The following is a 13,220-nucleotide window of genomic DNA, read 5'->3' as shown; positions in this document are numbered from 1 at the left end:
GTTTATTGTTGTGGCTGGTTTGGTATATCTTATAAAAGAATAACCACCAGTTTTGGGTTGTGTTTGCCCTATTTCTCAGCAGTTTGTCCTGAATTTGGCATTCTCAGTTGTGACCCATTAAGGCACGGTTACAATATTAAAGACATTTTATTTAAAAACTATACTGAAGCATATAAAACAAACTGCAGTAAGGAAGAACTCCAGCTCCATCCTCTGTGGTCACAGAGGACTTCTGTATAATGAATCTAGGGAGGTTCCCCTGCATGACAGGGGGCTGCATGTGGGGAAGCCACACGTGGGATCTGCACCTTTGTTGCCAGCACATCACTAACCAAGCACAGCTCTAACCATTACCATGGCATCTATTCACAAAAAGACAAGCCCAACATATTTATCTTTTCCTCATAACTTAATTTGTAGCCAGCAAGCTTAACTCCCTCTACCTTGAGCCTCAGTGTCAATCTTATTGAATGAAAATTCAATTCTCATGCAAGGCTCTCAAGAGTAATTATAATGATAGGGAGAATAGTTCTGTACAAAGAACTCTAAATGAAATTCAACAGCAGCTTTTGTAGTAATAACAATACCCATTTCCCTGCATTTATAATCTATTCCTCTAGAAATGCAACCTAATGGTTTGTTTACCTTGCTTACAGCTGTGCAATGGACTCAGGGCTTCAGAGTCTTTCTGCAGTTGCCTGTATCTCTCCCTCCCTGGTCAAATGCATTTCCATTTTGTAACATACTCCTCACACATGTGCTATTCTATAGTATTACATTTACACATTCTTGCACGTGATAGCTACTGAAAACAGTCAAGGGTTGCTTCTGTGGGGTGCTGAGTGCCCTGTAGTGCACATAGCAACTTGCAGGATCAGGCCAATTGTCACTCCAATTTGCTTAATTAGAAAGTGAGCAGCTCTTTTTGAGAAATATCATTCAGAAGTCACCTTTCTGGGAAACTCAGACAAAACCCCATTATTAATTTTGTAATAAGTTCAGGGAATAGGAAAACCATTCTGAAAATGCAAAATCAGGTTCAGATTCTGTGACACACACTCCAGACAATATTTTTGGGATACTGCTCAGGAGACACTAAACCTAAAATATTCCTGGTATCATTTAGCAGAATCCTAGGTCATTTGCCAAATTCTAATAATAAATGCTATCCCCTTAAACTTGGGTCTAGGCAAATTAAATTTGATTAATGGCTCACTCTCTGGCCACATAGTCATCCAGTTATAAAGGTAGCAAGGAAACATCAGGAGGTGATTGGGAAATAAGTAGAACATATACTGTGAAGATATTTGTATTGCTCAATTTTACTTTCTTAAATTTTGGAAGGATAACTGATGTTTTCTCTAGAATTTATCATATACAACAGTCCAGCAAATTAGCCATACATTTCTGAAAAATGTATTGTGGCAGCAAACCGCAGGAGAAATGTGTATATTAAAATGCGCTCTACCACAGGATCTCAATTTCTTTTATTTTGAAACAAGACACCTTCAAACTAAAATGGTGCTGGAGATAGGTTTAAAGCTCACAGTTTGTGTTGCAGCCAGAATAAAACAATAAAAGCACCAGTATCAGGGATTCCTATTATAGAAAAAAAGCACAATCAAATTGCACTTTTAACAAGTTGGCTGAAATTTGTCAAATTGGGAAAACAAGTAAAACTCATGTTGGGCTAACCTCACAAGATTTGGATACGCACCAAAAATCCTTGATCCATATACACAGTTGAACACACTAACTTCCTTCCACCCTGCTGCAAAGCCTACCGTGCCCTGGCTTCCCACTTCCTCCTTCTCATTGAATAGCCCTCAAGAAAGACTTCCAGCACTATATAACCTTAACTACTCAAGATAATTGCTGTCCCTTGATAGGTTCCATGTTACCAAATCTCCCACCCTGGATGGTTCTACCACAGCCAAAGAGGTCTTGGTTCATACATGAATTTATAAAAAAAAACCAACCTGTCATAGGTTTCACCCCCACTCTGAACTTTAAGGTACAGATGTGGGGATCTGCATGAGAACCCCTAAGCTTAATCAGTATGCTGCCACCACCCTAATATTTGAGTCATTTGGGAAACTCTGTCTTCTCCCCCAAAATCTTTCCCTCCCAAGTACTATAACCCTTCCCTGGGTAGCCTTGAAAGACTCCTCCACCAATTCCCTGGTGAGTCCAGATCCAACCCCCTTGAATCTTAAACCAAGGAAAAATCAATCAGGTTCTTAAAAAGAAGGCTTTTAATTAAAGAAAAGAAAGGTAAAAGAAAAAACCTCTGGGAGAGAGCATACAAGCTTCTTTCACAGACAACAGATTCAAAACACAGAGGATGTTCCCCTGGGCAAAACCTTTAGTTACACAAAAGAATACCCAATTTGATTATTCCCCTAATACACAAGACAAGTTACAAAAGAAAATAAACATAAACCTATTTATTCCTTTTCTAATACTCACTACTCTGATAAGAGGCTGATTCCTTGATCTTTTCCACTCCGGACAAAACTTAAACTGACTGAGACAAAGGAAAATTTCCCTCCTTTCTCTTGAAAAATCTTGTCCCCCCCATTGGTTCCTCTGGTCAGGTGTCAGCTAGGCTAGGTGAACTTCTTAACCCTTTACAGGTAAAACAGGCATTAACCCTTAACTCTTTTTTTATGACAATACCCCTAACAAGCTATGGCTAAATTAAAAGAAAGGAGGTGGCAACGCCTCAAGTAACACCCTTTTATGGACTGGGGTGTGATCAACTTCCAGAGTCTTGAAGTATGAAAAATATTAGTCAACAAGGAATGGAAGACCAAATACACCTCCAAAATGTATAGGCAATAGGCCAAGATGCTACAGTACTATTCCAGACCCATTTCCTCAGACAGGCATTTGGGGACACTGGCTCAGGTCACTGTCCCTTTTTGCACCTTCATCACTGCTAGTGCATTTGCTTCTTGTGATGGGTGAATTTCATCTTTACTGAATATTTTCAGTATAGTTCATTCAGGGAGTTATGGAAAATACATGGTTAAAATGATAGAGACAAAGTGTGTGAGAATATATTTTATTGGACCAACTTCTGTTGGTGAAAGACAAGCTTTTGAGCTACACAGAGCTGTTCCTCAGATTACCTTTTGAAGGAAGAGCTCTGTGTAGCTCGAAAGCTTGTCTCTCTCACCAACAAAAGTTAGTCCACTAAAAGATATTACATTACCCACCTTGTTTCTGTAATATCCTGAGACCAACAGGGCTACAACAACACTGCATAGTTAAAATCATGTCCATTTTATTTTGAAAACTTTACTATACTTTAAATTTCTATGTAAATAAATAGAAGAATCAAATATAGGGAGAAAGCACTGAGGTATTATTATTTTCCCCAGCATAATTTGATTTTATATGCCCAAACCAAACACTATTTTTACCCAGTCATCATGAGATTTTTACCAGGGCCAACCCACGAATTTCTGAAACAAATGTACCTCTCCCCGCACCATCTCAGTGCAGGTGCAGATGCTTGATCAGTTTGTCAGAGAAAGACAAACCATGGGATCCTCAGAGAAAGGAGGAAGGGAGGGGCAGGTTTGGATGTTATGAAGCCTTCTCTGCACCCCCTCCCCTGGCCCAGAGTGCACATGGAGATAAGGCTTAGGCAGAGAGAGTGGCAAGGGAGAAGGAGGAGATTCTCTGCCTCTTCCTGCTGCCATTGGCTAGACTGTGCAGGGATGGGAGAGTTAGCTGATTGTTTCTTACATCTCCCCACCTCCTGTATCTGAAGGACCCAGGACATGGAGCAGCAGTTCTGCAGCAGTTGCTGCCTTGTCCTCCTGGTCCTAAAATAGAGGTATAGTTAGAACTTTGTTTCCAAGATGCTGTAGGTCTGACCGATCACCAATTTTTGGAATTGGAGAGGGTTTTTTTCCTTTGGTGTAGTATTCACAAGGTGCCTAGTGGGTTTTTTCACCTGCCTCACTGCATCCCAGAGGCCTAATTTTAGGCTAATAAGGAGTTAGGACAGGATTTAAAAGTTGTGAGCTTATAAGTGAGTTTGTTAATTTTTGCTGCAACTTGCATCCAGTGTCTAGTCAGGTGACAGCCTCAAAGGGGCCAGTTCCCAGAAGTAAACATGAGTAAGAGACCTGGGAGAGGACTGGTGGATCCCATTAGCCTGTAGGAAGAAGTAATTCCCCAGCAAGTGTAGAGAAGTCATCAGCTCCAGTGCTGACCCGTTGAAAAACATAAAACTCTCCAGAGATACCTTGAAAGAAAGACTGGAAGAAGTACTATTACTGTTTTGTGGAACTGATTAGTGGCTAGTCACATATGCGTCTAGAACTCTGACAGATGCAGAGATGATGTATGCACAAACTGAAAAAGGGACACTGGGTTGGGTATATGGATGTAAAAGATTTCATGACTTACTCTATGGTCATAGCTTCTAAGCAGAAACTGATCACAAACAACTGGTTGCAATACACAAAAAGGGACTTGGAGAAGCACCACCAAGGATACAGTGACTACTTTTGAATGTACAGAAGTATGGTATAACCCTGGAGTTCCAACCTGGATGCCACTTAGTAATGGCAGACAAACTCTCAAGAGCATATGCTCCATCTAGTATTACACAGCCTGGAACAAATAGTACACATATATGTGAACTTGATAAAAAATGTCACATGTTGCATCTGCAGGCATAGGGGATGAATTGGAGACAGCTAAAGACATAATTCTGCAAGCAGTGATACAAGTCATAAGTAAAGGAGAAAAAAAATCAGCATGTGCCACCTGCCTACTCACGCTATAAAAATGGAGTGTTCTTGAAGGAGACACAGATCACGGTTCCCACAGTGATGAGAAGGAAATGATTAGAATGAACACACGAAGGGCACCAGGAAATGACAATGAAGAAATGGTGAGCAGGTGTGGAAAGTGTCAGAAGTATGAAGATTCTCATCAGAAAAAAACAGTGATACCACACAAACAATTTGCAATTGCATGGCACAATAACACCTTCACTTGCAGCATAGACATCCCCTTTGAGAGTGATATTATCTTTTGTGTTTTTTACAATGGAACAAATTTAGTACTCATTTACTTCCATGCAGTCCAGTGGAGTTACACCAAAAGTGAATTTGTCCCAATTCGTTAAATGAGTTTATTTATTTGTTTGATAATTTTCACACCATTTTACTTTTCTTTATTTGAAAAAAAACTCTGTATGAATTTTTCTAAAATAAAATATGGGTGAGACAGAGAGAGGAGATTACAGTGGGTAAAAGGAAAGGGACAGTTTGATAATCTGAGGACTTTTATCTCTTTAGTTTAAACAAAATTTTTAGTGAGATTTGAATTGACATTGGCAGACAGGTTTATATACAGAGGTCACAAGGCAATATTCCAAAGACATATGGAGCTGCAGCTTTACAGCCAGCAGCATTATCGTCAGAGTCTCCCACTGGCTCACAACTTCACACCCATACAGGACAGCAAAAATAAATAAATAAATAAATAAATACATAAATAAAAAATAAATTAAAGGCACAAACCAATACAACAAATGAAAAGTAAATATATTAACATATTAAAGCTTAATAATGTAGATGGGATCATGTCATGATAGAGGAATAAGCAATTATTTTCAGCAATTATGACATTTGAGCATTTAGCAACTGAAAAATACCGATAGAACTAATTAATATTATTAGAACATGTATTTTGGTAGCTTCTAGGAGCCCCAGTTATGGACCAGGATCTCACTGTGCCACGCAGTGTATAAACATAGAACAAAAGCTTCTGCTAACATGTACTCCTTCTTGATCCTATTTTAAATTGATCATCATAATCTGCTTTTTCCACACCTTCTGCCCACTTAAAGCTATTATTGAAATATCTGATTTTCAGGCATTAGAGTAAGCAAACAGCATCTTTTGAAGCTATGGACACAATATCCAGCAGGATTTTTCCTGGGTAGGAGTCGTGTAGCTGGCATATTTCCCAAGAGACCAAGCAAATGATTTCTAAAATACACCCAGTCTTCACTATCTGGGAGAGCAAAAATCTTGTACTTGCTCTTGAAACAAGGTCTCGAGGGCCAGCACTCTGGGCTGCCATTGTGCCATCAGACTGGCTTTTCATAGTAAATTTTCTGAAACAGAAATTGATTTTAATCAACCTTTCTTTCCCCAACTCATTCTACATTTGCTCAAAGTCCATTTTTATTTATTATATTTTAAAGTCCAGTGATTTCTGAGATATTACCCTTCACACATATAACCCCAAGGGCATTTGAAGTTCTGATGACATTGTGATCGCTAAATTTTAGTTGACTCTCAACTTCTATCTTATTTATCATCCTTTGTCTTATTTCCCAGCAACATTAGGACTAAGTGTATAATAGTCTGTGCCTCTACTGGTAACTCCACAAAATGTGTCAGGAAAGAGCCCTGCATTACCTCCAGGAAGAGGCACCCTTTCTTATCAATTCCATAATTGCCAGCCCACTCAATATTAGCTAATTGAAATCCCAATGATTAATGATCCATTCTTTTTACAGGCTTTCCTTATCTTCTTCTCCTTTCTAAACACTGTCTAGGAGGGCTATACCAATCTCCACTGATTTTTTTTCTTTTAATTTGCCTATCTTTCATCTTCATCTAAACTGTCGGTATTCAGGTGTCCAAACTACATATGCCATTTATTTCTTTTGTCAAATATCGTTACTCATTCATATTGCCATATGTCTTTTTATCCTGCCATGTCTATCCCTTTTACAGTATGTATTTATCATGACATTTCAGCCTATATTCTCTCTCTCTCCAGCTATATTTGTAAAATGGGCATTGTGAAAGGGCAATTCTGCATGTCTACCTAAACTCCAAACTGCACAAATATCTGACATTACCACCCAGTCTGGGACTCACAGCCAATTGTTACAAAAATGAATTTTCTGAAGAAACAGCATACTTCAAGAATTGCAGTTAGGCTGGCTGTGCCTGCTTCTTTGGTCGACTGGAAGCAAGTGGCCTTTGTCTTTGTCTTCTCAATGGAAGCGGTGGGTCCTCAGCAGCTTTGAAAATCTGACCATTAAGGTGCCCAACAGTCGGCATCCACATTTGAAAATACTGGCCTTCGTGGTTCGGTGCTTCAATTTCCTCATATGAAAAATGGCAATAATAATTCTCTCCTACTTCACCGGAGATTGTGAGGGTAAATTTGTTATTGTTTTAATAGTCCTTTGATATTCTGGGATGGAATGTGCTATAGAGATATTATTTATTTTCTAATAGTTGAAATCAGAGTAACTAAGAAAGCAATGCATATATTGTATTATAACCAGCCATGGGCCATGTCTGAAATACTTGACCACTGGTAGAGTATCATCAAAATACAGTATCTGCTGTTAATTTTACCCTAAATGTGTCAAGCAGAGTATTGAATACCTGAATACAAATTTTGGGAGACAGAAAGATTTCATCACTATCAATAGTGCCATTTCATCTGAAATCTGAAAAACATATTTCGAAAGTCATGTTTTGTTGACATCACAAAGTCAGTAAACACTCTCTGCAGTCCGTCTCAAGCATTGTAGCTTCTGCTTTACTGTTGTGTCAAGGCTACTTTCAGCAGTGCATGGAAACATTTTCACCTATAAGACTCTACCAAGAAATGATACAGCACTGCTAAAGCAGAAACTTGAATCCTTGAGAATACAGACTTAGCTATGATACAAACCTTTGAATAGCTCAAAGAGATCTAGCAAAAACAAGACTCTTACATAACAATTGCACAAGAGTAACTTCATTTAGCGAGCTGAACTTCTTTGCTTCTATGTGTACCCCTGGGAAACAAAATGTGATTTGGTGGTTGTTTCTTTAAAATTATATTAAAGGTGCTGTTCCTTGGAGATTGAAGTCCTCTTTACATTCACAACACTGGAAAATTTGTGCTTCCCTATACTTTCATACCAAAATTCCTCGCTTCTCTGCTGGAAAAAACCACCATTGGTGTCTCCTAGTTCACTCTCCTCATTCCAATCAATCCTAAACCAGTGCTGAGAGGGTTAGCAAGGATGCCAACTGTGATGGTGGTGATATTTATGATGTGGACACCATTCTTTAGGACCTGAGATGAAACCTCTAATTTATATTTAGTGTAGACCACTAAAAAGTCATTCTCTTTCCATCACTAGATTGAGGCTGACAGCCTGAAGGGAAGAGCCACTTCCCATCACCAATCTCCAAAGCCATATAGTTGTCCCAAAAAATAGGATCTTATGTTCTACTGAAATAATTGTAACAATCATCAACAACAAAAAAGAGGGTGATTAAGAATACATTTTTGCAAGATTTACTTCTGCACCTCCTGTACTAATTTCATGTAGACAGACAGACTGACCAATGACTACACACATCCATAGAAAGGAGAGAGATCATTCAGTGTACTGTGACTATTATGTGCTGTGCCATCATGACATTCTGGCTTTAGCGCTGGTTTTATGGACAAAGGAGCATCACCTCAGTGTAAAACACAAAGCTGACATGGGGCTCTTTTGCCTCTCTCCCTCCTTGTTCAGGGAGTAGCAGGGGAACTGAGACACGACCAAGATGCCCTAATGTCACATGGATCCTTGGATGCATTTCCAGCCCCCTGTAGCCAGGGCCGGTGCTACCATTAAGGCAAACTAGGAGGTTGCCTAGGGTGCCAAGATTTGGGGGCGCCAAAAAGCGGTGCCCCCAATTTTTTTTTACAGTGTTCCTGAGCTGGGCTGCTGGCGGCGCGCTGACACGTGCGGCTCAGACTCCCTCTCCCAGCGCAGCGGCCACTCCACTTCTCCCGCCTCCCAGGCTTGCGGCACCAATCAGCTGTTTGGCGCCACAAGCCTAGGAGGGGAGGAGAATTAGAGTGGGGACGGCATGCTCGGGGGAGGAGGCAGAGCAGAGGTGAGCTGGGGTGGGGAGCTGCCACACGGCTCCCGGGGGGGGGGGGGGGGAGCTGCCGCAGGGCCTGGGGGGGGGGGCGCAAGGTGGAAGTTTTGCCTAGGGCGCGAAACTTCCTTGCACCGGCCCTGCCTGTAGCAAATGCAGCCCATGGTAAGTTGCAGCAGCCTCAAGAGACTTGCCTTCACAGAGCAGAAGAAAGCTCAGGGGACTGCAAACCTGAGCTTTAAATCACCTTTGCATATAGCCCCCAGCTTTGTCCTTTGTGAAGTTTGGCCATACCAAAGGATCTACCCCACTATAAATATTTAAAAGCTAATAAAAGTGACTATCAAATCCTAGATATTTTAACTGTGTCACAGATACTGACTATAATATAAGTTACAAAAAAAGTCACCATACATAAAAATGTTACAAATTGCTAGTCATCTTAATGCGCACACATATCTTCCATTAATTTTATATCTGTATGTCACTCCCATTCAAGAGGTGAATATACACATGATAAGGTACAGCAAGGATATTGCTTTATGGGTAAGCATCTATCATAATAGGGCCCAACCTGGTGGTGGCCTTTAGGCACTTCCACAGTATAAATGTTAAGTAGTAATAATAAAATGGTATTTGTGGCCCCTTGAGTATGAGTGCAATTAATTTATGTAATATTGTACATCCTGGACAACTGTACCAGGTATTTTCCAATGTGGAATGTTTACTGCAATGTAAGAATTTTTTACAGATACAGGGTATTGCTGACTGATGGAAACGATCAGTGCTCTATTAATCTGGTTGCCTGGGGCTGAAAAAGGGGATACCCAGTAAGTAGAGTAGGTATTGGCCAAAATGTTAGAAATAACATTGGAGTTAAAAAAAAAAATCCATAACAGAATGAAAACCATCCTCTGTGCCAAGCATCACTAACTATGGCTTACACATACATTAGGCTCCTATTGTAGCATCCAGATTCAAAGTCCTTTTTCCAATGGTAAAACATGTTTGTTCTGAAACCTACAAAAATAACTCCAACAATAAAATTCAGGCAAAAGTACTTGCTATTATACACTTATATATACAGACAGCAATCAGTACAGTTCTGGAGGCCTAGCAGCAAGTTAATGAGGTTTCAGTATTCAATAACTGAGATAAAGCTGACTCAGAGACACAACAGAGCTGTCAGACTGTCATTTCTAACAGGCAACATAATAAACCTATACCAGAGGCCAGTTAAGAATAAATGCACAATAATCATCTGATAGGAGATAACAATCTAACAATCTTTTCCCTTATTTAAGAATGGTCCTGCCTAACTCATCTTATTGAACTGCTTGTTTATGTATTTACTTACTTGATGGATGTCTAAAAGGCTGGTAGTAGCCTGGTGTGCATGTGTGACATGGATATTTAACATTTTTCACAGGACAGTGCTCCACTGTATAGAAACACGGTCCAGGAGAATGGGTAAATTACTTCTTAAAAACTCTAAATACCTCAGGACTATGAGAACATTAACTCCCATGAGACTGATCAATATTTAAATATCTATTATTTGAATACAGCCATCAGTATTGGCATTAGAGATGGGACAACAACCTAATGTAGGTAGGTAATAGTTGAATATAGAATCTTTTGTGTGGGTATTAGCTGAATACTAAATAAGAAAAGTGGGGGTTAATAGTAAATTATCCACATCCCTCTTATCTCCCTCGGAGATAGTATGAATTAAGTGAAGGGCCAGTTCTTTGTGGAGGTGGAGGAGGAAAGCCCTGCCATAGTTTCCAAAATGCCCACCCCCCTACTCCCTTTGGGGAAGGAGAGTGATATCTCCCACTTGTGTTCCCCTCCAAACATCATTCACCGGAGGGGAATGAAATTAACCACCACCAAGTGAAGAACATAGACATAATCTCTCATGGGTGGCAGCAGTAGCCAGTAGCCCTCTACTGGGTCCTATTGCAGTAGCGCCATTCAAACGTCTCTGCATTCTGGGGCTCCTACTGGACATATGTTCCAAACTGCATCATGCATCTCAAAAGCTCACAGCTTCCATTTTTTGGCTCAAAGGTTTTAGAAATGCTATGCACTCTGGGATACAAGATACTGTATAAACTTCAGAGCAGAGGGAATTTGAATGTAGCTGCAACAGACCGAAGTGGCTACTTCAGTGCAATGGCAGTCATTTAGGTATTCAGTGTTTAAAGTTTATTTGGTGGCGGCTTTGGGGTTGCTTTCTTTTGTTCTCTTGTTTTCTCGCTTTTCCAGTATCCATTCAAAAACTGCAGTTATTCAGATATGAAATTAATACAAATAGAGTATCTGTCACACCATTGATTGTTTCTTATTGCAAATAGCTCAGTTCTCTCACCACAGGACACGAGTAACTTACATCAGTGGCATGGACCTTTTATAATAATAAAATAACAATATAATTATTATATAAACAAAGACTTTGGCTTTATACAACTCAAGTCCCAAGACACAAATAAACCAGGAGATTGCAACATTAAACATAGTAGAAGTTATTCAAATACATTGTAATTGTGCTGGCACGAAGCATGTGAAAATTTATCTTCATATTTTCAAAGTGGCACATGAGGTTTTAGCCTCACAGCTTCTGTTAAAATCACTGGAAGTCACATGGGTAAACCCCTGTGCACTGTAGTTTTGAATATGCACAAGGTTATACTCTGAAATTCTATAGTTGCAGTACTAGGTACCATCACATTATATGGGGGTTCAAGTCCTTCAGGGTATTTAACCAACATAAGGGAGCATAATCAGTGATCAATGAGAAGGCACTGTCCAGGAGGTAGTACTTGAGAGAGTCTATGGCCCATTTAATTGCCAGTGCTTCTTTCTCAATAACTGAGGAAGCTCTATCCCTGGGGAATAATTTTCTACTTAAATACAGGACTGGGTGCTCCCCATTTGCAAAGTCCTGTGAAAACACAGCACCAAGTCTGAATCCGAGGCATCCGTAAGTAATATAAATTCTTGGGGAAAGTCAGGATTAAAAAGGATGGGTGATTGACAAAGGCTTGTCTTTGAGGTGTTAAAAGCCCTCTCAGAGTTTTTATCCCACTGGATTTTCTTGGGACTACTGCCTTTTATAAGGTCTCTTAGGGGAGCCGCAATCAAAGCAAAGATAGCCAGGCCCAAGAAGCAACTCACTTGCCTTTTTGTCTGGGCATGTAATTAACACCAGCACTTCATCAGTTACTGTTTTCAAGAGCCTACCTCCCACACAGTATCCAAGGTGGGTCACCTCTGTGGTTGCTAACTTACATTTAGTTGGTGAGACTGGCTTATTGGAAAGATCCTAATACTCCTCTCATGTGCTGCAGATGATACTCCCAAGTGACGCTATCATGAAGTTATGGATAATGATATCGTCTAGGTAGGCAGTGAAATATTGGTAGTAGGGACTGAGAACTATATTCATGAGGCGTTGAAAGGTTGCCACAGCCCCCATGCTGTCCAAATGGTATTGTTTTGAAATGAAAGTGCCCACAGGTGGTTGAAAAAGTGTCTTCCCTCACAAGGAAGGGGATAAGGGGACTTGTCAATATCCCTTTGTGAGATTGATGGTACTAAGGTATCTTGTGGCACCTAACCCATAAAAATAGGACTCTGTCTCCCAGATGGAAAGAATGCAGGTATGCCCCTTGATTACAGCATTGTTCTTGTATCTATTGTTCCTTCCATTGAGTTTCTCTAGCAAATGTACTCAGCCTTTTAAGACACGCCCTTAGGTGGATAATATACAAGGCTGAGTTGACAATACTCACATCTTGTTCCTCCTAACCTTTATGCAGCAATTTAAGATCCCCTGAAACTGATGGCCATACAATAGTTCAAAGGGAGAGAAGCCTGTAGAGGCCTGCAGGACCTCCCTTATAGAGAATAAAGAGTGGTGAAAGCAGTTGATCCCAATGACTGGGGTCAGATCTGACAAAGCGCTTCAGCATTTCTTTTAGATTTTGTTAAATCTTTCTAGGAGACCATATGTCTATGGATGATATACAGAAGTTCTCCAGGAATTAACGTCAAAAGGAAGCACAGCTCTTGCATCACCTGCAAGGTGAAGTTGGTTCCTTGGTTGGTTAATATTTCATGAAGGAACCCCTCATGTGACAAAAGTTTCATAAGTCCCCAGGCCAGTTGAAGCAGGACAGTACTCATCACAGCACCTTCTCTTGCCCCAATGGGCAGCGCAAGAGATGCCATTGGCAAGCTGCATCACTAGTCAGCAGTATTTGTGTGGCAGTAGTAATTGTGTCCTCG

This window comes from Emys orbicularis, chromosome 5 (assembly GCF_028017835.1).
Source record: "Emys orbicularis isolate rEmyOrb1 chromosome 5, rEmyOrb1.hap1, whole genome shotgun sequence".
Lineage (NCBI taxonomy): Eukaryota > Metazoa > Chordata > Testudines > Emydidae > Emys > Emys orbicularis.
Note: the sequence above shows the minus strand (reverse complement) of the source record.